This window comes from Athene cunicularia (genome assembly GCF_003259725.1).
Source record: "Athene cunicularia isolate RWA chromosome 8 unlocalized genomic scaffold, athCun1 chr8_part1, whole genome shotgun sequence".
In the NCBI taxonomy this organism is placed as follows: Eukaryota; Metazoa; Chordata; class Aves; order Strigiformes; family Strigidae; genus Athene; species Athene cunicularia.
This window is the reverse complement of record NW_020799109.1, coordinates 31,573,851-31,598,990: the sequence shown is the minus strand read 5'-3', so window position 1 is coordinate 31,598,990 and position 25,140 is coordinate 31,573,851. Positions and strand designations below refer to the sequence as shown.

Sequence of the window (25,140 nt, the reverse complement as noted above, 5' to 3'; positions counted from 1 at the left end):
GTCTCCAGAACATGAACAATTAATAGAGAGCAGTTGTAAAGTTTTTGTTGATCAAAACATATTTCAGAGGTTCAGCAGAGTTGTACTCTAAAAGGGAGACTTTAACTGAGTAAAAGTCTTAGATGAGAGGTCGGACAGCGTGTGGAAAAATGAAATCAAATGAAACAATAATTTGCTTCAATCTGTGTTTTCCATTGCTTTCATAGTGGGTAGCATCCATTCCCTGCTTACTGGAGAGTTTGATCTTGCTGGCTGTGTTTAAGTTAAATTTATTTTTGAGGTGGGCTACCTTCTTAAACTTAGCAGTCACACTTTGTCCAGTGTCTAGGATGGGTGATAGGATGGGTGGCTTATGCTGTTCTCCATCTAATATATTTGAGGTTGTTTTAAAATACTTCTAGGTGGTAGCAGGTGGGTAAGAATAAATCACATTTCTGCTCTGTTGGAACCAGCAGCATTTGTTTTTACTATCTCTTTCCATCAACCAGCAATTTTTTCACCTTCTTGCCAATGCCAAGAAGTAGACAACATCCATTCCTTCACTGTGTTTTTTCCAATTCCACAGTTTGTGTAACAAAATAATGACATTAGAAACAAGAGATTTCTTAGCAGTTGGCACTGTTACATTTTTATGTGCTATCTTGATTTGAGTATTAATAACTGTAAAACAGGTTTAGAAAAGTGAGAGCTGAAATAGTTGTTTGGGAACACCTTGTTTACTTCCCACCTGGTAATACTTGGTGTGAGGCACAATTGCACCAGAGTGATGAGCAGCATCCATTGTCTAAGGAATGAACTAATGTCTTTAGTGGGCCAGTGATGTGATTTTGTCGAGATGAATGATGCATTTTAGAAAATCCGCTTTTCTTAAAAAAGATCTGCAGTTCTTAAAATTGTCCCCACCAGCTACGCAATTCAAAACTTTCATATGAGCTCTGAGTTACGTGGTTCCTTTAATAGGGCACTAGGTGAAGAAGGCCTTGCTAGATTTGGTATGATTAGTTTCCTAGCCCATATGGAGCTGAAACGGAATGCTTAGTGAATGCTTTTTCAGGAAAACTGTAAGTGTGTTTCTTAGGATAGCTAGACAGGACAGTTTCCAGAATTTGCAAATTTTGCTGGCTAAAGTGTGAAGACAACTTCTGCGTCAGATGAGGCTGCATTTTCTAGAGATCAAACCCAAATATACCTTACAACAACAAGAGTAAGAAAAATCTTATACTGACATCGGTGACAAGTTTATCTGCATAAAAATAATTTGAACAATCAGAAGAGTGGTGTAGTATTTTAGAAAATTTTATCCCAGAGAGTCAACATGCTTCAGAATGTCCTCTGTAATTTTTATTTAAAGCAGAAAAACATTTCACAATTAGTTTTGTTACAGCCAGTATTTTAAAATCTGATGGATGCTGTATCCTTTTGCAGAGGTAACTGTGTACACTGTTTGTACTGAGTTTCATTCAGTTACCATTAATGAAGAAATATTGTACACTGAAAAATTAACAACTTTGTAATACCAATCTTGCCAAACTTACCGTGCTACCAATACAGTTAGTTATTTATTCTTATGGCATTTATAGGTACATAAGAAGATATGAATAATACTCAAGCTGTATGGACAGAGCGTTAAAATTCTAGTAGGAGCCTAGGTTTTTCATATAATTACAGAATCACAGAATTGTCTAGGTTGGAAAAGATGTTGAAGATCATCTAGTCGAACCATTATCTCAACATTAACAGTTCCCAGCTACACCATATCCCTCAGCGCTATGTTGACTTGACTCTTAAACCCCTCCAGGGATGGGGACTCCCCCCTGCCCTGGGCAGCCCATTCCAACGCTCAACAACCCCTTCTGGAAAGAAATGCTTCCTAATATCTAGTCTAAACCTTCCCTGGAGCAGCTTGAGGCCATTCCCTCTTGTCCTGTCGCTTGTTCCTTGGTTCAAGAGACTCACCCCCATCTCTGCAGCCTCATTTAAGATAGTTGTAGAGGGTGATGAGGTCTCCCCTCAGCCTCCTCTTCTCCAGACTAAACCCCCCCCAGTTCCCTCGGCCGCACCCCATCAGACCTGTGCTCCAGACCCTGCACCAGTTTCATTGCCCTTCTCTGGACACGCTTGAGTCATTCAGTGTCCTTTTTTGTAGTGAGGGGCCCAAAACTGAACACAGTTATCGAGGTGCGGCCTCACCAGTGCTGAGTACAGGGGTAAGATCCCTTCCCTGTCCCTGCTGGCCATGCTATTGCTGACACAAGCCAGGATGCCATTGGCCTTCTTGGCCCCCTGGGCACACTGCTGGCTCCTGTTCAGCTGGCTGTCAGTCAACACCCCCAGGTCCCTCTCTGACTGGCAGCTCTCCAGCCACTCCTCCCCAAGCCTGTAGCGCTGCTGGGGGTTGTTGTGGCCCAAGGGCAGCCCCCGGCATTTGGCCTTATTGAAACTCCTCCAGTTGGCCTCAGCCCATCGCTCCAGCCTGTCCAGGTCTCTCTGCAGAGCCTCCCTACTCTCAAGCAGATCAACGTTCCCCCCCAACTTGGCATCATCTGCAGACTTAATGAGGGTGCATTCGATCCCCTCATCTAGATCATTCATAAAGATGTTAGTACTTTAGCATAGTTTAGCATGTTTTAGCACAGAAAACCCTACACATAGGAAATAATGGTTCTCCACTCTATTTGGCTTTCTAAAGCCTAAATAAAATAGCAGGATAATTGTAACATTTACATGGATGTGACTGTGTGGAGTCCTAAATCACTGGTTTATAGGATTGTTATAGCATTGCTTGTGGGAAAGTTGAGTGATAAATTTTACTGATAGTGTATTTATGGACATTGTGGTTGGGGATGAATTATTAACAGTGTGTAAATAAATGTACTGGTTAGAAGTGCTGTTGTTTGTATTGTGAGTGATGATGCTTTATTCAAAACAGGGAGCTGAGAAAAGATATTACTGTGAATAGGTATCTCTGCAAGTACTATAGTGATGTTCCTCGGGCTCCTCCTTTTACACATGATCCCGAATACCCTTGGTTATCACGTACCTTTTACTGTCCTTTATTGTCTGTGTAGAAGCAAAGGTCTCAGCCCTCCTGCCCTCCCCAAAAGAACCAGTAAATGCTTGATGTTATTAAGGCAAGAGCAGAATGGATTATTAATAATGATTAAAACACAGCTGACCCCAAAATTAAAGAAAAAGTGCAGATCTTTGGATAGGGGAGCAAATGCAATTGTGGTCCTCTTTGTGGAAGAAATTAAGGTATTCTCTGTGTGTGTAACTAATTTGAATCTTAGAAAATAACATCCTTTTTCTCTCAAAGTAGACAACATAGAAGAAATTGATATGAGAAGAATTTGTTCAGTTACCTAAATATCAAACAATAATGTCTATATAATAATGAAGAATGACGTTTTGGCCAAAATTTAAAACAAGAGAGATTTAGTTAAGGACATTAATCTCCCAGTCTCCCTCTATTCAAGCCCTCAGGACTTCCCTCCCCAGCTGCCTCACAAACCAAATGTTCTAGCCTTTAAGGAATACAAAGGCAGCTTTTGTTAAGTAACTAGCTAGTTATTCACAGATACAATGAATTAATGACTTTGCAGTCACTGCTGGGCAGTACAGGTTTGTAGAGGCAAGGGAGAACTCGATTTAGTGCAAATACTAGTTTGGAAGAAATGTATTTTCTGACTAGTAGGGTCAGAAAGTTTGTCTACAAACAGTAAAGTGGATAGCACTTTAAAATGTCAAACGCCTTTCCTTTGTGTGTAAGTGAAAATCCTCTTCTGCTGCACCTCACCATGGATATTGAAAGGAGATACTAACTGAGGGAACACAGGGAGTAGTTGGAGAAGATTCATTTTCATAAGAAATGAGGCTAAAAATACATTTTAATGCATAGCTAATAATGATGTATTGGTGAGAACAAGTGTAATGAAAAGCTGTCTTATGCAGTTACAGGATAACATTGTTCCTGTAGTTGGGTACTGAAAGAGGTCTTGTTATTTGTTGCAACAAATACTGGAGAAATGACAAGATAAAGAAGAGTTCGCAGAATGGTGCTGAAACTTTTAAAAACAGATTTAAAACAGAAACAATACATATGAACACTTTTAATGACAAGATGGTATATGAGTAGTATCAGTGCTAACGTTTAGTCAGCGGTATTAAAGTTATTGAAACAGAACGTGTTGTCAGTAGGTAGGCCAAGTTTTGTAAAGCCTGCTTGACTGATTCAACAACATAATACTTGAGAAATAAAGAGAATGGATAATAAATATATTAAAAGTGGAGGGTATAATAGACTGCTTTTGTCTGAAGCAGTATGTGAGGATTTTCTTGCCCTTTGAACATTACTTTCTTAACTTTGAATGCAATGGTCTATAGTATACAGAACAGAAATTCAGCTTATATTACCCATGCCATTCACAGATTTAAAATAGCGCATGACTGAAGGCAGAAGAGAAGGCACAGGCACAGCCTGAAGAGTCTGATAGTTCCTCATGTAGGCAATGCCTGTTTTTGTTGTTCTGCTAAGGGGAAATATCTGATAGACCATAGGTCTGAAGGAGGTGGTGAGATTATTGGGTTGATCCTGCCTCCCTGTTGCACTTGACTTGTGTACGTGATGTGTCATGTACTTGACCATTTTTACAAAGACAGCAAATGATGGAGGCTGCCAAGCTGTGCTGGGCGCTCTGCTGTGGTGCTTTGCTGGCTGCTTCTGTAGGGAGAGCGGGTTTGATGAGGATGATGATGGCTATAGATGGCTGTCCTTTATCAGAGTGCTTGTTTAGTTTGGCCAAGAAAATAGGATGAAAAGCAGAGTAAGTGTCACTTGGGATACTAGCAGTTTACTACTAAGAAGCCAAAGGGAAAGAGAGGCTGTGTGCTTGGTGACACTGAAGGAGGTTGCTTTATTGAAGTCTGCTGAGTAGTTTTCATATTGAAATATTTACCTTCAGTACAGAATTAATTTTTTAAGGGGCATGGGAAAATAAAATTTGTCAATTTCAATTTCTCTTAATCTTACAACTTGACGTTAGTTATTTTTTAAAGTAACTTCAGTTTTTCTCAGAAATTGGTTTACAGTTTACATAAATTGGTTTACAATTTACGCTGTAAGAGTCTCAGGAGACTCTGAAATGCCTGTTGTCTTAATTTCTTGTTATAAACAGTCTACATTGCCAGTGTACTGTGTGGCAGTATCATTTCATCGCCTCTGTAATTTTCACCTACTCTAGTGTAGGTGCTAGTAGGCAAAAGTGATTTAGAGAAAGTTACTTGTTCTGAATGCCACTGTCTAAAAAAAATAACATTTTAGTTAACATTGGTCATATTTAATATATGTACTTACTGCAAAGAGATTTAGCAACAGTTAAGTGGAAATGACACCTGTCTACTTTAAGAAAGGTTTTTAGCATAAAATGTTCCTAATCCGGTGACAGTGTATAATGTTCTGTATGCTAAATGGGTATGTAGTGTAGTCATTTGTCTTAATTATAGTCAGTCATTTTCTTCTTAGAAGTGAAATGCTAATATAGTTTGCTTTTTAATTTTTATGTTGTACAGATTCCTTTAGTGTCTAATGTTATATATATATACACATATATGATTTAAATTAAATGTTACAACTGTTGCACATCTTAATAGTTATTATCGTATTTCCCATTTACACTAAAAACTTCTTTCTTATTATGTTCATTAAGTTACCTACTGATCTTGTTCTGTAATATAGGGATCTTTCTATAGTTCTGATTTCCCATTGTGCCAAGAAGTTAGGAAAATATGATGAATACGTGGAAAACCAGTATTTTTTTCTTAGCAAAGTATTGTATTTTGTGTTAAAATCAAAACTTAAGAGTAAAAACCAGGAGTAATGATGATCTAGAGCACTCAATCTGTCTGTGCTGTGAATGCTGACACTAGAAGGGGGATGTATGAGTCAGAGCTTCAGTTAAGAGTTGTGCTCCTCACGTGGAGCTGAGCATCATGAGGCAGAAATCCATCATCAGGCTGTCAGGCAGCCTGGGGAGGGGCAGCTCTCCCTTGTCCCTGCCTACCGCCAGCCTTCCTTCTCACCCTGCCACCCTCCATGGCATCCCATCTGCCCTGCTGAGGGTCATGGCTCAGTGCCAGGTGAATTTACATTACTTAGAGGGGATTGGTGTTTTGCAATGTCAGTTTTATAGAAACTCTTGAATTATTTGCTTAGCAAGTGGGAATTACTATTTTGTACTGAACTAGGTATGGTGTGATGGAGGTGTGAATGAGGGATTGCTTATATAGCAAGTTCTGGTGTGCTTTTTTTTAAGTTTTGTATGCTTGATGTTGTATGTGTGTTAGTAATGTGAACAAGATGGGATCTAGATAGTATTTACTAATGTCAGGGTTTTTCTGTTACTGACATCGAGGATTCACAAACAAAAGGACGAGATTTCAGTGAGCCTGCTCAATAGACAAGAAATAGACTTCATATGGGGGGCAGGTGGGTTTGGAGTAATATACTCCCTAAAATTGGATGGTTTTCAGTAGTTGCATAGAAACAGGCAAATGTTACTGTCATATTATATAGTAAATTTTAAAAGCGTGTCCCTTTGGTTACTGTTTAAAGTAAGGGATATCTTGAAACTTTGCAGAAGTATATGCAAAGAATTAAATCTTTAAATAATGATGAATGTGGTTGAGTTGCATTTTTCTCTTCTGATGTAGACCCATATTTTGTTGGTCATTAATCTGCTCAGTTATAGTACCTAACATTGGCCATAGTGTTGCTGTTCAAACTTAGATATTTATGTTCAGTCCCAACCATTTGTTCTATTTTCTGTGAGAGATAAATTGAGTTACATCGGTACGAGTCATTGCATACTTATATTCTGCTGGTTGGGATATATATATTGTTGTTCCCAGGTACTAATAAATGTATTTAACATTGTACAGGTACTAATAAATGTAATTAATTTACTTGTGCAGCTTCCATAACAGCTCAGGCTCTTGCCTTACTCCTATTCCTTTATTTGGCGTATAGATTTTCTTAAATGTATGTTTGCTGAGAGGAATTATTGGTAGAAGTTCTTGAAACTTAAAGTTTATAAACCTCCAAGCAACCAATATCAGTTTAAAAAAAAAAAAAAAAAAGGGGGAAGGTTTCAGGTGAGAGTTAAGATTAAAAAATTAATCTTGGTTTTGTTTCCTTGTTTTCTAAAAATATCTTTCTCCTTCTGTTCACTGTTATGAAAAATTAATTCAACCTACTTGCCTGCCCCATCTCTAGTGTGGGAGTGGGTAAAGTCTGTCTAGGTAGGATTTACTAGTGCCAATTCCATGCTGCAGTCCTTCGGACAGTGCTATTTGCTGTTTCTGCAATTAGATACTCAGTTAGAAATGATATTTCATTTGCAGGACTTAGAAACATTCCTACTGCTGAAAACTATTGGGGGAAAAAAGATACTTATTTATATACCCATTTCTGTAGGTACAAACTGACTGTGAACATGTTACTTTGCTGCATCTACATGCAAAACCAATTCTGGATATAATTATATTATTAAAAAACAGAGGAATTGGAATCTACAAGGTCTCAGCATTTAAGAACACTTATAAGGCCTTGATAAAACTTGTATTTTTGGAGTTAAAACTGAATATTTAATTTTCTTAAACACATCTGCACAGGATAAACAGGATTAAACAGTTAGTGATGGAGAACCTTGATTATAGCAACAGGAATGCTGTCTCGTTCAGAAGAAATAATCAGTCACTATTTTCGTCTCTTTAATTGCAACAGTTCTTAAATAATTACTGAAAGACAGCAGAAGAACTTTGCATATAGCTTTCAGTAAACCCTTTCATTTCACAAAATCCATTCTTAACTAAAAAGCAGAGTAGAAATATAAACAGATTATCTACTGTCTGCACTTTATTTGTGTCTGTTGCTCTCTGTTAATGTCAAAGAGATGTATGTTGTGGTATTAACAGGTCTGACGTGGATTACTTTCAAATGCATTCTCTTTCTCTTGATTCCCATCTCCTGGGCCTGAGCAGTGATATAATTACTGCTCTGTCTCCTTGAAGAAAAAGAACCTGGAAGAAAAGGAGCCTGCAATCTCCTTACTTTGCAGCCTTGCATTCTGTCTACATGATATTTTCATGCATTTCAACTTGATTTAAAATGCAATTTATTTGCAGTTTGTATTTCACTGATTTCTCTTAAAAATAAAATGTTATTTGTACGTTTGATACATACAATTTTTTTAAGTCTTTCTATGTTCAATTTGGAGATACTGATTTATATTTATCTAAATTTAGGGTTGAAATACAGCATATTGTACATGCCATTGTCTTTTAATTGTAGGGAGTGCTGAACAACTTTTAGTTCTTACAAAATCAGGTTCTTACTCTTGAAATATGACCAATTTATCTAATACAATTCTTTGTGGGTGTGGGTTTGCATGGAATATGCCACAGCAAGTGGTGACATGTAATCTCCCTTTTGAGGAGTATGTATTGTACTTCTAAAATACCTGCTGACAATAGCTGCCAAAATTAGGTAGAAAATTGAGAGTAAGAAGATATTTGAAACAAGAACTTCAAATCTTGCTTGCCACGGATTTGTAAATGAGTATCAATTAAAATCTTAATATGGTGCACACAATGCTTTTTTTTTTTTTTTTTTTTTTTTTTTGAGATTCTATCTGCTCATAGTTTATATCCCATATCATGAAGGGCATTCTGGCAATATTCTAAAAGGCTACATGCACTCAAAGATTTTGTTTTATATTAAGACTTAGTTTCTGAAACTTAAAGAGAAATAGAAATTCTGTTGTTTTCTGATGCTACCTTCAAAGACATATTCAAGGTGAATAATTTTTATGAATGCTGCAATATTTTCAAACCACTTTTGTGGAAGAAGAATCCAGCTATTGGTAGCCCTAGATGCAGTGTGAAAGAAGGACGCAGCACTGCTTCACTGTGGGTAAAATGTGAGTTCTACTCTCTTTGAGTTAGAAGTTTCAGTATTGCTTTTTTCTGTCGTTTCTTCCATAAAATCAAGATGTAGTTTTCCATCAGGAGCTAAATAGCAGTGTCTCAAGCCAGCATGGCTGAAGAATGGCAGAGCTCTGGCTCCTCTCTAGTGCCTCCCCTTCAGTTTTTTCTTGTTCTTCACAACTGCAAGTCAGGTTTTGTTTTCCAGTATGGAATTCAAAGTACAGTTGTTTAAGTATTGTGTTAGAAACTCAAGCGGCATAAAAATGGGGAAAAGCCTTTAAAATGTAATTGTACCTAGTAGAGAACTACTAAAAGCTGCTCCGTGTCATGAGTCTTTAATTACAGAAGTTAAAAGGTTGGTACTTGTGATTTTCCAGATGATTGAAGGCATTCAGAGCTTTTCAAGTCCGTGCCACTTCTCAGCTCTCCTCCCACCTCTATTTTTTCATTCTCCTTTGGTCGCCTCAGTGTGTGAGTCAGAGAGAGATGAAAAGAAATAATTACCAAAGCAGAAGAACACGGAATGAACAAATGAGGTATTTTTAAAAATATTGTCAGGATTTGAGCTATACTTAGCACTCCTTTAGCTTTGCAGAACAATGGAGAGTTACATTGTATTTTGAGTTAACACATATGTGCAAGTTACACAATACTAAGAATATTCCTAAAAAGCATTTATTGATCCAGCTCAAAATGTGTGAAAGAGAGAAGCCTTTTAAATCAAACAGCATGAATTTTTTATGTTTTGGGATCTTTGGTCCTTCTTTCTATTCTTCACCTTTTAAACTTGTATTAATAGACTCTCTACCGAGATTTTGATTTATAACAAATAGTTTTTCATTGTAATATATTTATTTTTTTCTCTCTGTTGAGGAGTGATCCATACTTTGTCAATCATTTGATTCCTCTTGTGATGATAGTCAGCTTTCTTTGAATGTTTGAGAAAAAGCTTATAAAGAGCTCCCTTTGAATGGTCACTGGGGAGGATATGGAAGAATTGGATTAAATTTTGTCTTTGGTTTAAGAAGGATTTAAACAGATATTTCTCATGATGTCTCAAGGTCTCAGCTTTGAGGTAAACAGCAGATGTGAGATGAGTATGGTCTGCCATTGCACATTAAAAAAAAATTAAGGTTTGTTTGGCCAGACGAAGCCAGTGTGAACGTGACTCTGAAGACTTGTCATTTAGAACCTTTCCTAGAAAAGGAAATTTTTGAAGGACATTTTTGACTCCAGTTCCAATTCACAGTGCTGCTTGTGTGTGTTAGTCCCGTGACAGTTTACTCATTTTTTCCATGTATGCATCCTTACTCTGCTTTAAGTTTTGACGTGTTTGATGTTAACAATGTGTCAATTTTTGCTGGGCTGAATCTCCTTACAGTTGTCAGTGGGCAACTTTTCCCTTCTTTCCAGTGGGCTGTTCTCCTGCCTTTCCTTGATTTCCATGCATACAGTCTGCCTATCTATCCTGCATTCTGGTGGCTTTTTTTGTCTCAATTTCTTTCTGCAGTTCTGGGATGAGGATGATTTGAGTGCTGGACCTCTAGAAAGAGGCCTAGATTTAGCTAAGGTAAAGAAGCCTGCTTAGGAAATTGATGAGGAGTAAAAGTGAAAGTTTTCAGTATTAGTAATTATGATCCAATAGAAGTATAATAATATCTCATTTTTGGCAAGTATTACAGCTTTTAATGACAGATATTAACTCTACAATGCAAGTGATGATAAACAAAATAGAAATGGGTGTTTTGGTTTTCACTTTCCTGATGGATGCATAAAAAATTATACTGCATAAGTAATAATAAATTACACCATGTCAATTTGTATTTAAATTATCACAAATTGTATTTCCACTGCATAAAAGCAAACCTTTTAATGACCAATTGCCTCTGCTACTAAAGTGTTTTGTAGTGCTAAATCATTTCAGTATATCACTTCTCTTTGCCTTTTATAGAGTCTGTGTTTAACTGACAACTTTAACCAAGAGTTGTGTCTGGAAGTTGCTGTGCTCAGATTGATTGGTGTGTAAATAGCCTGTAATACTTTCTATGCAAATATATAAAATTTTATTTAAGATAGAGGTGTATGAGTAGGGGAGATTAAAATCTGTGTTAAACTAGTGTAATTACAGAATCAGTGGAAGGGTTTAAAAATAGCTAGTCTCAGATGGTATTTGATAAAGGTAATTAATGCATGAAGAGTAATGAAAAAAACTTTTGTTCTGCTGCTCTCCTGTATTGCTTCAGGCTTAACGTTTTACTATCAAAATCTGGTCTGGAAACCTCCCTGTGATGGAAACTTGTCTGCTGCAGAAATGAAAAAAATGTTGCTAGTTACCTCTAAATAGATACATTACTAAAGAAATATACTATTTTGAAAGGTGTTGGTTTGTGAGCTTGATATGTTTTAACCATTCATAGCAGTGTTGCATTTTTGGAAGACACACTGTCCAGAGTGATGTGTTAATAAAACATGACATTTTATTAACTGGTCATGTATATAGTTTTAATATTAGCAGCAAATAAATATAAAGGGAATGTTAAGCTGGTGACCATAGCTCACTGTGTGGATATTCTTGTGTGAAAGCCTTGGTAACTAGCTGTTGCCATGAAGGTCTGCAGGGGGTACTGTGAGCAGATGTATCCCGCTCAGTACATCAGGCAGAGCATTTCAGGCAGGTGAAGGGGGGTGATCCTACCCCTCTGCTTAGCCTGGTGAGGCACAGTGTTGGCTGCTGAGCTCCCAGGACAAGAGAAGCATGGCCATGTTGAAGTGAATGCAACACCGGGCCACAAAGATGACCCATTGTTCAAGGAGAGGTTGAGAGCTGGGATTATCTACCCCCAAGAAGAGAAGGCTCAGGGAGAATTTACCCATATGTACAAATACCTGGTGACAGGAGGTGTTAAAGAAGAATGAGGCAGAGACAGTGTTATCCAGTGACAGGACAAAGGCAGTGGGCTTGATCAAATGGGAAGTACAGGAAATTGTTTAATGATGAGAAAAAACTTTTTATCGTGAGTGTGGTGAAACACTGGAACAGGCTGCCCCCAGTGGTTGCTGAGTCTTCATCCCTGGAGATACTCAAACACTGACTGAACATGGTCCTGAGCAACCTGCTGTAGCTGCCTCTACTTTGAGCAGGGGGTTGGACTAGACTGTCTCCAGAGGAGGTCCATTCCAACCTCAACAACTCTGTGACTCTTTTGATGAAAAAATTCTAAAGCTGCAAAAATTTAGCTGTATATTTCTGTACTGATAAGAGTTTTTTAAGCTACGTTGATTATACCTCAAGTTTTCTTCCATGGATCAGTATTTCTCTGTGCTTATAAGAAAGCTCTTCTGTGAGTTTTTTTGCTTATTTGGACAGGTGAATTTATCTTTTCAGGGATGAGATGAAGATTTTAGAAAGGATATGTTTTATTCAATTTGGCAGTCTGAACATATAATTGAAACAAAATCATTGATAGAGTCACTTATGAGGATCTAATATTCTGCTAGCTGCCTAAAAAGAGGGAATGTATGTGCCTGTTTCAATGGCTCCGTTGCTGGGGCGAATTCCCATGTGAAGCAAAAGTGGATATTTAAAGTGTCAAGAGTGTGCAAGTTAACAGTGTGTGGGTTAAAGTTAAGGGGTTACCCTTGGGTATTACCATTAGGGATTACCTTGTCAGAAAGGTTACCTTGTAAAAAGGTAAATGTGAATATTTTCTATCTCCTCCTACTGACTTGCTCTGTAGATACTGAAGTGACTACTACTTGCTAGGTATCTCACTCCACTTGCAAGCTAAGCGCCTCTGTATGGAAGCAGGCTCTGTGTATTCACACACAGTGGAAATACAGAAACTTTGGAAGATCCTGGCAGCTGTCAGGGAAATAAGTATTGATCACCAGGTGCCATCCTTATGAACCAGACAGCTGAGCTGGAACAAATTCTCACCACAGCAGGTGACTTTCAGCCAGAGTTAGGAGCCTGATTCCTGAATGGGATATTCATTGACCAATTTCTTCTTCCCTTCTCCAAGGCTTCTTGGAGAACTCCAATCACTATAGCAGAGGTCCTAAATAGAAGCAGAGATAGGACAAGCTACATTGTACGTCTGAAGGCTGCATCCAGGAGGCACAGCCAATGATGGTGAAGGGATGTTTAGAGGTCACCTAGTCAAGCCTTTTTCTCAGAGCAGTGAGCAGTGTGAGCGTACATGTATAGAGCACATCTCAAAGAAAAATAGCTAGCATTAAGATTTAATTATTCTTACATCTCTTTGATGAAGACGAGTGGCAGTACTGTTAGTGTAACTGTGACCAAGCAGTTCTTAGTGTGCATAGCACGTGTGCTGGCAATTCACTGCAGCTTACCTGGCAGTTAAGTCCCAGCATGGACAGGTCTGAAGTTCCAATTCCCACCATCATTCTGCATCTGTTAGGTTTTGGAAATACATATTTTCTTTAGAACTAGGGAGATTCCAAAAAGCTGGAAGACTGCAGGATAAATTGAGCCTATCATACATTATCATAGAATGATCCAATTATCGTGAATTTTTAGGAAAATATTAGGAACAATTTTGCTTAATTTGATGGTGGAATGCTTAAAAAGTAGGTTTGAACAAAGCTAGAGACATTTATGTGCAGGCTATAAAATTACTCAATTCTTCAAAGATCTTGATACAGTAAACAAAACAAGATTATCACTTCGTTGTTTTTTCTAAATGAAAAGGCTTTAGGTAGTTATGGTTTATGTCAAACCAGTTTTTGAATAAAAATGATAGAAAATTTCCTGTATTAAAGGAAATACCAGTCTACTAATACAAACAGCACATGTCCTAATTGGGGAAAAAAAGTTATTGATTTAAATGATTTTGAAATTTTGTAAGTACAGAACATAGAGAATTTTAGAAAAATGTAGGCATCTGCCTCCGTCTTCCCTGTAACTTCCCTCTTGATAGAACGCAATTTGCATGTGCTTTAGCCTTCTCTTTCTCAGGTTAAACCAGGCAGCCCTGACCTTTCCTCATGTCATGTCCTTCTGCCCTTAATATGTCCTGGTTGGACCTCTGCTGCCCTCTCTCCATTGATACATCACTTGTGCTGACGGGCCTGGTGCAGGACACACAGTATTCAGGGTTCAGGATCACAAGTTCTGAGTAGAAAAAAATAATCACTTCCTTTGATCTGCTGTATAGGATGAATATGTGAACGGGCAGGGAAATGAGAGATCTGTTTTGAAAGCATTAAGAATACTGGGGAACCAAATGTGTGGGATATGACAAATGTACTTGGAACTACACCATTTAAAAAAATAAGCAAATTGGTTTTGCTCAATCTATTGATAACTCTACAAGCATAGATTTATAACTTTAAGAGAAACATTGCTGAATTTCATATATCTTCTGAATAGTGATGCCAAAATCTTTATGTAGAGATAGCTTTTATTTTAGAACAGTGAAGCCATAGCACTGCTAAACCTGTAGCAGTTCTGCTTCTGACCACAGTGAAAGCACAATCAAGCCCCAAAGAATTTAATCAAGGAAAACAAAAATCACATACCATGTCTTCTTCCCAAATTAGCAACATTTGTCAGTGCCAGACAATATTTTTTTTCATCCACTTCATTGCAGTCTCTTTTGTAGTGAAATCAGGTGTTTATCAGCTGTGGTGGTCATGTGTGCTCCAGAGATCACATCATTCCTTGGGGTGGGCATTGCATGAAAGAACTACAGCCATATCAATAGGATGATGGTTTGCTTCGGAAAATCTGAGCTGTCTGGATTACTCTGGAAGTGAAAAGATGCTTTGTTGTCATTCTCATCATTCTTCTATCTTGAAACAACGCTACCAGGGTCTGTGCCCAGTGCCTGTGCACTGGTCTGGGGATGGTGAACAGAACTGAGGGGCTGGGGAGGAGAGGGCAGACCCTGGTCTCATAACTCACCCCAGATTTTTGGTGCTGGCTCATTCAGAAAGTTTGAACTGGCTCCCCAGCTGGATTAATTTTGGCTACTGCAGTTTATATTTGAGGTTTATTTTTATCTATTACTAATTTCTATGAAACTGAAAGCAAGAGTAGTGTAATTGTGAGGAACTGTTTCTGAATGTTACAGTAAGAAAAGTGCCTGCAGACTGTACACAGTATTATTAATTATACTTTTTAAGGTTCTCTTAGCATTCATCCAATTTCTTTACAGTAATGAATATCAGACGAGCAGTTAATTACAGTGGTACCATTTTTGTTCCTCACCTCATTATCTCCGTCTTGCACTCTGCTTTTGCACGGCTGCCGGCTCCCCAGCCGCAGGCCTGGCAGAGCGGTGCGAGCCCAGCGCCAGCAGCACCGTCGGCACAGGAATAGAATGGCAGATGGCAGCAGGCACTATTTATAGCTCTGGCCAATCTGCCCGAGGTGAACGATGCTGAAGGAGTCTGTCAGGATTGTTTTTGGCTATTAGGGGACCAACAAGACAATTTGGTGGGGGTGGTGGGGTGGGGAGGGGAGGGGGGCAGAATTTGCATTCCTCAGAAGCCACCCTGGAAGTGCAACAGTGGAAGCTGTTTTCTCTCTAATTCCTGCCCTATCTCCACGAGTCGCCCTGCACCTTCCAAATACAGTCTCCCTCACAGCACTGGTTGTGGCTGAGCTGGAAGAATTTATTGTTCTGTGGAAGTTGTGCTGCCATGGCAACTCAGGCACATGGAATTTTAATTGCAAGGCACAATATATGTTTATGAAAATAATAAAAATGCTAACAGGGATGTTTTATGTTTTTATTATATTAGTGGTATCTTTTGTACTGTGTTTCTCACTCCTGCTTTTTTGCACAAAAGGAATTCAGTGGAGTAGAAGTTTTAAAATTAATAATTTTACTGTTTTCATCATGAAGTTTGGAGGTTTTGTTGTGTTTTTTTGTTTTTGTTTTAATCAGATCAGAGAAAACATTGTTTTTTCAGTGTTTAGCCAAGATATGTATGGTTGATTTGGGGTTTGAGGGCATTCAGATCAAAAGCTGTAAACATTATTTCATACCAAAGCAGTGGAACTTGTGCAATCAGATACATGCAATCCTGAAAATCCAGGCTTTGGGCTGATAGGAGTCTGTGAAAAGGGAGAATAAGGAGAGAATATTTGAATTTTTGTATTAGCCAAGAAAACTGGTCTTACCTTCCAGTTACTATTGCCTTTTTGGTGTTGTGCAAGTGTTAGCCAGGTGTTCGGACCAGTGCCCATGCTGCTATGTGACAAAGCCTCCCTCATCTTCCCTCGGTTCATCCTGCAGGACAGCCATGTTTTCATAGAATAACACAGAACTGGAGACACAGTGCTGTCGATAACTCAAAATGGAGGTGTAATGCACTGTACATAATCATCTGGAGGTGAATTTTCTTACTTCATCTTATAGACAGTTAAACTGTCAGTTGTATGGTTTTGGGGTTTGGGTTTTTTTTTACTGTAAGCATCCACTAATTCTGTCTTCTTTCGAATAGTTAATACTATTTGTTATGAAGTAGGTTATATTTTTATTTTAAAAAGAATTAAAGGCAACCCAATAAAAATACAGGCTTTTTAGTTTGGAATTAAATGCAGCCCTGACATAGTAAGTCTGTTTGGTTATTCCACATGTTTTCCTTGTTTCTCTCTGACCCTCAAGCATGAAGATTTTAATGCTGTAGCTGCTAGTAAAATGAAATGTCATCTAACTCATTACCATGATTTCTTCTGGGTATGCACAATATATGAATTTAAATGCTAATGAATGGAGTTTTTTTAAAGTGTGTTGCCTTGTGAAGTTTCTTTTAAAAATAATAAAACTGAACAAGACTTCTTCCTTTAATAGTACGTGATACCAATTAAACTTTATATTGGGACAGGAAGGCCACCTACAATTCAATTATACGTATATATTTCATAATGTGCTACTACCTTTCTCAGGTATTCACAAAATACTACCTCTATTACAGTGCATTGTGCATTTAATGTGCTGGCTTAATGATTTCATTGCTGTATGAGAGCTTTCAAATGGATAGGAAAACAAAAATATATTCTGCTCATTAAAGGGTTGTGTATCAAGTTCAACTTCATTAGTTTTGATTAGGACTGAGTTGGTGCCATCTGTGCTGTCAGTATTGTACATCTTCCACAGAAAAGATGAGAGATTTGAAATCCAGTTCTCTCATGGTGTATTGCCCTCTTATTTTGTGTGGTTTCGTACAAAATTAACTTGGCTGGATTCCATTTCTTTGTAGCTGAGCTTTTTATTTTTGGCTTCAGTTACCTGGCAGTGGAGTCTTTGGGCCAAGTTTTGATCTTATGTGCCTGACTGGTTACCATGTAAATTCTTTTTAAAGCTTCAAATCTGTTGGTTTCAGTGCATTTTCAAAATTAAGAAATACTGCAGTATGTTATCGCCATGTTTAGAAATACATTTGAAATACCGTTGTCTGACATAACACTGAAATACTCCTAAAAATATTTCAAGGAAGAAAATAAAACAATTGCTAGAGATGCAGACAGTTTTCTTGAGTGAAGAGCTAACTAGTGAAAAAACAGTTGTTATGGGGAGCACTGGGTGAAGGTAGGAGGTACTTAAAACTCGTTACCAACTTTTAATAGATGTAATCAGCTACCAAGAGTCAGGCAAACCCTATGTCTTTATTGTTTACAGATGACCATTCCTACAGTGCTTCCTAAAATGGAATTATTTGGATTTTTTTCTTTAAGTGATAGAAGTGAATGTAATAGATACACAGGTAATCTGGGAGATTCTGTGTCAAGCCTGCTAATGAATGGTGCCAGGTACTGTCTGAGTGCTTGTTGCAGAAAGCAGCTTCTGTGCTAAGCGTTCTTTCCAGTACTTTCAGTGGCAAAGGATCTTTAAACTTTGTCCTACATGAAATATTATGTGTCACAGAACTGCTGCTTTTTGAAAAGCTGATAGATAGAGAGTTCCTTGATAGCTTAAGCTTTTCTGAATTGGGGTGGCTGCAGTCCTGACCTCTTGCCTGCACTGACTTGACTGTTCCTACCTCCTCTGCTTTTCCACTGCCACTGGAGCTCATGTGAGCAGCTAGGAAGAGACGTCAGGGAGCTGACCTGGATGGAAATTAATGATATATTTTTCCTCTGGGGTAGCTGTGGCCTAGATTAGTTCAGTGTATGATCAGATAAGCGCTGGTACTGTCTTAAGGGAGTGTGGAGATGCATAGCCGAAAGGGAGGAGCAGCCCAAGGCTGTGGCAGCCTTAAGGCACATACAGTGCGGTTATGATGTGCTATAGTACTGCCATACAGTGCTTTAGAAGTGGATGGCTAATTGAGGCAGAGGTTAACTTGCCCTTTGACTTGAAATGATGCTCAGTAGGTTTGATTCCCTTAATTTCAAATAGGATTGTGATTTCTTTTCAAGGTTAAATTGCCATCACTTGGCCTCACTAAAATTACTTCTGAAGTACAAAGCACTCTTCTACAAGTTATCAGTCCTAGTTTTTATGAGTGGCCATGCAGGTTGGAGATCCACACTTTTCCATAATAGCAATTATATCATTATAAATTAAAAGATTACTTTTCATCGTTCATGTAACACACACCCCTTGAGGTCTTGAAAAAAATTAGTAAAGTAACAACAGAACCTGGGCAGTATCTTTAGTGACTTAAATCATCCCTTGGTGTTTTCTCTAGCATAAAAAACTTCTTAAAGTGTGAGTTTTAGACAATTACTGAATTCAAAGAATGCTGTTACTTCCGTTTTATTTTGGTTAACTGGAATAAATCCCTTTCTCTTTGAAGTGATATCAGGGTGGTAACTGCCGTGCAGTCTCATGTGTTCACAGTGTCAAGCTGTAATTGTTGCCTGTCCATTTGTAAGAGGTTCTCTCCTCCTCTCTCTGGGAGCCAGCTATAAAATTGGTAGTAAGCCTAATGAAGCATGAAGAATTATTGGCCTACAAATTAACAGTTAAGTACTTCAGTGTTTGGGGTTGTTTGGTTGTTGGGTTTTTTTTGTGAAGATCCAGAAATACATGCTTGTCTTCTCAAAAACAACTCGGCAACATCATTGTCATGTTTCTAGGTAATCCACTAGGAAATAAGTGTGAAAAATACCTTTGAAAAATGCTTTTACTTTGCACCTGCAATGAGAATAATGCACTTCAGTCTGCATTTAAAGTGTGTGTTCAGTGTACTTTGGATGTGACATTTATGTGTTGGTTGTCAGTTTTGTATTATTTCACAGAGACCTCTACCATCTCTAAATGCTGCCGGGTTTACTACTTCACCCATTGATCATCACGGTGTCAGTGATGAGTGGGAATAGTATTTTAACCCATACCAATGCACTTCGTGAGCATTTTCCTCAGAAGTTTCCCAATACTGTTTAATTCTCACTTGCAAGGTTCCTCCTATCATTCTGTCAATTATTAATGAGGTCTGCTCTTGTAGCATTTGTTCATAATGAATAATTTCAAAGCCAAATAAAAGACCCTCTGCAAATTTAATGTATTGCCCTTTTGTAGTGTGCTATTCTGCTTTCTTGGAATGGCGCACGGGGGAAAAAAAAATCCAAAGCAAAAGCTATTTTGTTTGAAGTTTTATGCATTATGCATATTTCTTCTATGAAGCCACAATATGTGACATATCTAGGATGACTAAGAATGATAGGTGATTGTGTGATTTGCAAATGGAATAACAAATACTTCTTTTAAGTTAGTATTTTATATATTAGTATTTTGGTTTTATATGTTAAAGGACATACAAACGAGAGGGTAGATCAGGAAGAATTACAAGAAATTCTATGCCTGGAAGTAAAAAGCCTACTTTAACAAATAGTTTAAAAAAGGAAATACTTTATTTTGATAATGTGCCTTTTTTACTTTTTAAATTATGATTAACTTATTTTTGCTTATTTTGCAAAGAGTAGTATCTTAGACCATAATTACACAAATGAGAAAATGTGGATTGGTTAATTATATGATGGGCCTGAGAATTAGGGACAATCACTGCTATCACGTTGCAGTCCTCTTTCTTATAAACCGAAGTTTTGGTTCATGGCTGTATCATGATGTTTGGGTTTTTTTTCCTGTTTGTAGCCCAACCTAAAATGTGCTTCATGGAGAAAGATAATCATTAGGTCAGCTGGGAAATATGCTGGTTTAACATGTCACCCGGACATCATGAATCTGCAATTTTTGTGTGTGTTATCAGAGAAAGGGTGGAAACACCATCTGCCCTCTTCTGGGTTTGAGTCATCTTTGAGGCTGAAATCAGGAGTACCAATTGTATGGTCTACCCTTTCTTCTCTTTCTCCCCACCACTTTGATTTGTGATGACCTCTTTAAACAGTAGAGTATATGAAGTAACATAGGGTAACTTAAAAATTACAATCATGACATTAGATATGATAGATCCCTGGAATTTTAAAACTGGAACCTTACCTTCCCCACACTTTTTTTTTTTTTAATTGTCATATCATTCAAATTTCCAGTTTTATCAATACGTAATCGACACTGCTTCTCAGATTAGTCAGAACTTTTAATTCATTTTTCTACTGCTCTCTTTGAAACACAAAATTTAGTTGCAGGAAAGGTGCAGAGATAATTTTATCATCCGTCTTTAGGCTGAACTTCTGTATTTTGTCTTTTTTCATATGACACAAAGCAAGTCTGAACTAAAAATAGCAGGCTGTGAACTTTAATGATGTTAACTGCTGATTGAGCCACTGTCACACTGCATGTTTTTAAGACCAACAATGTGCAGAGAGATTTAATGGAGTTAAAAAAGTTAGATAAAAGAAAAGCTTTTTCAGTTATAAAACTATCATCTATTAAATTAATAGCTCCCTACCTTACTGAGATATATAATTTGGGTTTTTTAAATTTTCATTATTAATAGGATACCATACCAGTTTTCTGATAGTATTTGCATTAAATCAAATACTTCTGCAATCTTTGGATATAATATATTTTCTGATTAAGAGAAAGCTTGGGAATATGGTAGCTGTCATGCAGAAGAATACTAAGCAAAATTGAAGGGTGAGAGACTCCAGGTGTTCCCTGGGCATGCATTTTTGGTTTGCCTATAAATAGCAATGTGTTTATGCTTACTGATTCTTTGCAGAATAAGCTGCAGGTACTTAATGGAAAACTTGCACCATGTTCTGTTTAGACTCAGATCTGGTTTTATATATTTTTGGTGTTTTCCATCTTTTATATTCTATCTTGATAGACATTTATATAGTGGGACATTAATCTTTTCTTTCTGCTTAATCTCTCCGTGAGAAGCTGTAACCCACTTCTCTGTAACAGCAAATTTAGTTTTCTGTCTTGATCTTGAGAAGGTGAAAGTGCTGGTAAGACTCAATATTGCTTAAGCCCTGATCAACGTTTGTTCTGCCTGTTAAGATAATTATAGTCTGGGTTTTGTAAGAATAAAATAATTTAGATGGATTGCTAGATCGGGTACACCTGCCTTTTGGATCACAGTTATAAAGCAGTTTGGGGAGCTTTACAGTGCCAAAATCCACATTGAGAATATTCACCATAATGCTGCCCCCATATCCCAAAAGAAATGTGATAATTAATTTTTTTCTTTTTCCAAAATGGCAGTCTGTCTGTGTTCCACTAAGCTGGCCCTTCAACAGGTAGAAATGTCCCTCTGACTGTACTCTGAGTTTGCATGGGCTATGTACCCTCAAATAGTTTTCTGTGATTTGAAGCCTTTGTGATGTACTAAAGATAATAGACAGGAATTCTAAGATTGGAGGGGTGAGTGGAGGTGCAAGGATTATATCTTTGAGATTTTAGAATAAAATGGAATAGAGTAGTTTTGTTAAAAGGTACCTACAACAATCACCTAGTCCAACTGCCTGGATACTTCAGGGCTGACCAAAGTTAAAGGATGCTATTAAGGGCATTGTCGAAATGCCCTTTTTACCATCAAAAGCATTAGATGCCTGTGTGAGGCAGCAAAATGAGATCCCATTCACAATGGGTTGTGCAGCTTGATCATCCTTCTGCTCCAAAGATCAGGTTTTATTACAATAATGCAGTGTAGCTGTGTTACAATTCTTACTATGACTTATTAGAGTTTTGGGTTTTTTTTTCTTTTTCCACTCTTTCTTATACATGAAATAACTTCCAGCAACTGCCAGCAGCACATGAGGTTTTCAGTAAGCCAGTATTAAATACAAGATTCTTTGAGAAGAGATTTCTTCTCCACTGGACAGAACTGCTCTGCAGGTTCTGCCTGACCTGAAGTGATGGCACTTCCAAAGTAAGGTTTAGCTACTCTGCTGTAATCTATGTGAGCAGAGTTCAGATAGCACAGATTTGGTACATTGGGTTGTTTGTGTAAGTTTAGGTGCATGTCCTATTTTAAGGAAAGAGTATCATCTGTCCTGTTTATTGGTACTTTTTTTTGGACATTAAGTTGTTTACATTTGTCAGCAATAACTATTGTAAAATAGTTTTGTCCTTATTGTTTAGTCCTTACTTTGCAGTTGGGAAAATAATGTATTTGAGAATCATGTGATGTTCTTTGGGACTTATTTAATTTTCTGACCATGCTATATGCTTCTTGAGAGTGCTGATATACAGATTGTTATAAACATAAATGACATTTAGTTTTAAATCAGTAATAAGTACCAGTTTACAAAGAGCATAATAAATTGCTTTTTACCTTCTATATTAAATTTGTTGAACACTCTAAAACTTGGATGGATCTCATTTTTATGAGCCAAATGATCTGAAGTAATGTAGGCTATTAATCTGTAAACCCATAGGTACCTAAAGGCTACTAAGTATTCCAGGAGGAATACCCTCTGAAAATAGAAAAATTATAAATGTTATGTGACTTACAAATATTGCCTACCTAGAAATATGGATGTTACGTATAAATGGGTGGAAATGGATGTATAAATGAATGTGTGGTGTTATAGCTACAGAAGTAGTAAGAAGCTATCTTTATTTGCAATGCTCTCTGATTATACATTCATACACTTTTAAGGAGGTTTTTTGATTAATATTTTCTTCCATTTGCAAGTTAACAATTATACATGGTTGTAAAAGTGGCAAATAGGCTTTTACAACACTGTAAGTTAAGTGTAAGTGATCTAAGGTCAAACAGATTAGGAATCACATGTTATAACCAAATGAGATCTGAAAGTGTCTATTAAGAAATGTGATGTTGAAGTATAATGCAAGATACAGTAATGCTTGTTGGAAAGAGTAATGAAAAAAAGACCAAACATTTGTTATCTGTATTCTTTTCAGTGAGACATGTAAGTATCAAGATCAGAAAGACTATTGCAGCACATGCAATGTTTTCTTCCATCTTGCTCTCTAGCTGTGATAATTAACTACAAGAAGTGAGCAGTGGTATCCAAAAAAGCCAATATCCACTTAAAGAAGCCCAAAGTATATAAGCAACTTCAAGAAGTTTAAATTTTAATCTACATCAGTTGTATATTATAGGAGTTCAAGAATTATTGAGACATTAGAATAATTTTAATATTCTAGTATATGCTTCTAATACTCAAAAAGGAAAAACTCTTTTCATCTAATAGCTATAACTAGGTTTTATAGAATTCCTCAGCCTGCATAGTAAAAAAGTAATTTGGATTTTCTTTCAAACTGATTTTCATTGTAAATCAAAGTTATTTTATGAGTTAATGAGAACTAAACACAATTTATTTGGTGCTTCTCTCTTGTCTCCCATCCTTTATCTTGTTTTATTTCTTCTTAGTCCTTTCCATTTCTCCACCTCTTCTTGTCTTCATTTCTGTCCATTCTGTTTAATTCTGTTTCCCTCTCTCCCGCTTTAGAATTTTCTCTGTCCTGTATTTCAGTCCCTGCTTGCTGCTCATTGTCCGTTGACTCTTTTGCACAGTGAGACTTTGATAGAGGTTTTTTTTTTTTTCCATTTTGCTGTTGACCAACCTGTTGTAATCACATTCGTAAGTACCTGATGTCATGTAACCACAAGTAGGAGCCTCTTCTTCACCTGCTGCAAATACAGATAGAATGAAGTAGCAAAATTTCACGAGAAGTCATGAGAAAAGCCAGAGGAAAAACAAGTAGGAGAAAAAGCTAAATCGAGGTTACCCCTCCACTGTAGCCTTGTCTCTATATGTTATCTTTCATTGTACAGCAAAAATGTGCTTGCCGCTGCATAGCTCTGGGGGATGCCTTTGCAGATAACACCTTAACTTGATCTGGTTTAGTTTATGAGGAGTTTTTTGTTGGCAGTTTTGAGAAGGCCTCAGAAGTCCCAAGTACTTTCCTTCCCAACCAGACCTGCTGAGCCCCGTGGGAGGTACCTTTTGTGTCCTTCCAGTTTTCTGTCATACCTGATTACAGGATGCCTGTTTTATTACTTCTTCTGCCTTCTGCCAGTATCTTTTTAGATGTTCTTGGAGGTGAAAAGGATATGGTGACAGGGACGTTGCAAAGTTAGTTTAATTTTCTGGCTTTTTTGCGTGTGGGTTTTGGGTTTTGGCAGGCTTTGCAGTAGAACTTGTTGCATGAGAATTAACTGTCTTTGTATATAAACCTTATTAAAAAAAATGGGGAAGTGATTTTCTTTGTGTTAAATGTAATGATCTAGTAACCCAGTAAACCAACCTTCCAAATTATAAAATTGTGTTTAATTGATGGTGACCCCTGAAAAGTATTGTAAAAAACTACAGTTGACTTCAGTCCAGATGTGGGTTTTTTCTTGGGGTGGGGGGTGTTTAAACTTCACCAGTTTAGCTTTACTTGAATGTTACATGGTTGATAGTTTTTAATGTAAACCTTAACATAACTGAGTAACGTAATTGAGCCAACTATGACTGCAAATGCATGGAACGTGCTTCTTAGCATTAAAACTAACTGCTGCCTCATGGTATTTTTTCAGAAATATCCTTTATATATAGGGATTATCATCTCTTTGTTGTTTGTTTTCATTTTATCATTATAATTTTGTTTTATTATTCCATGCCTGAGGGTTTATCCTGATCTGAGTGAATTTTGTCTTAAGGTGGTGAAAGTAGCTGTTGACATGCGTCTCATGGTTATTCCTTTTATCGTATGGGATGGGAAATCATTGATTTTCCTATTTGTATTGCTTATTGACATAAGTGTCAGAGGTGCCGAGAAAGGCAGTGTTGGTTCACTTGGAATTAGCATATTTAAACAG

At 37.4% G+C, this 25,140-nt stretch overlaps 1 protein-coding gene and 1 long non-coding RNA gene across 5 annotated transcripts in view; one reads left to right on the top strand and one right to left on the bottom strand.

Moving 5' to 3' along the window:
- RABGAP1L (RAB GTPase activating protein 1 like) overlaps window positions 1-25,140 on the top strand; it is a 280,747-nt gene that overhangs the window by 120,730 nt on the left and 134,877 nt on the right. The gene's annotated exons all lie outside the window — the stretch shown is intronic.
- Window positions 10,651-16,271, bottom strand: LOC113482669. Its single transcript, XR_003398897.1, has 4 exons — window positions 16,136-16,271; window positions 14,527-14,753; window positions 13,339-13,399; window positions 10,651-13,040 (listed from the first exon to the last, which is right to left on the bottom strand). It is a non-coding gene; the product is annotated as an uncharacterized LOC113482669 (long non-coding RNA).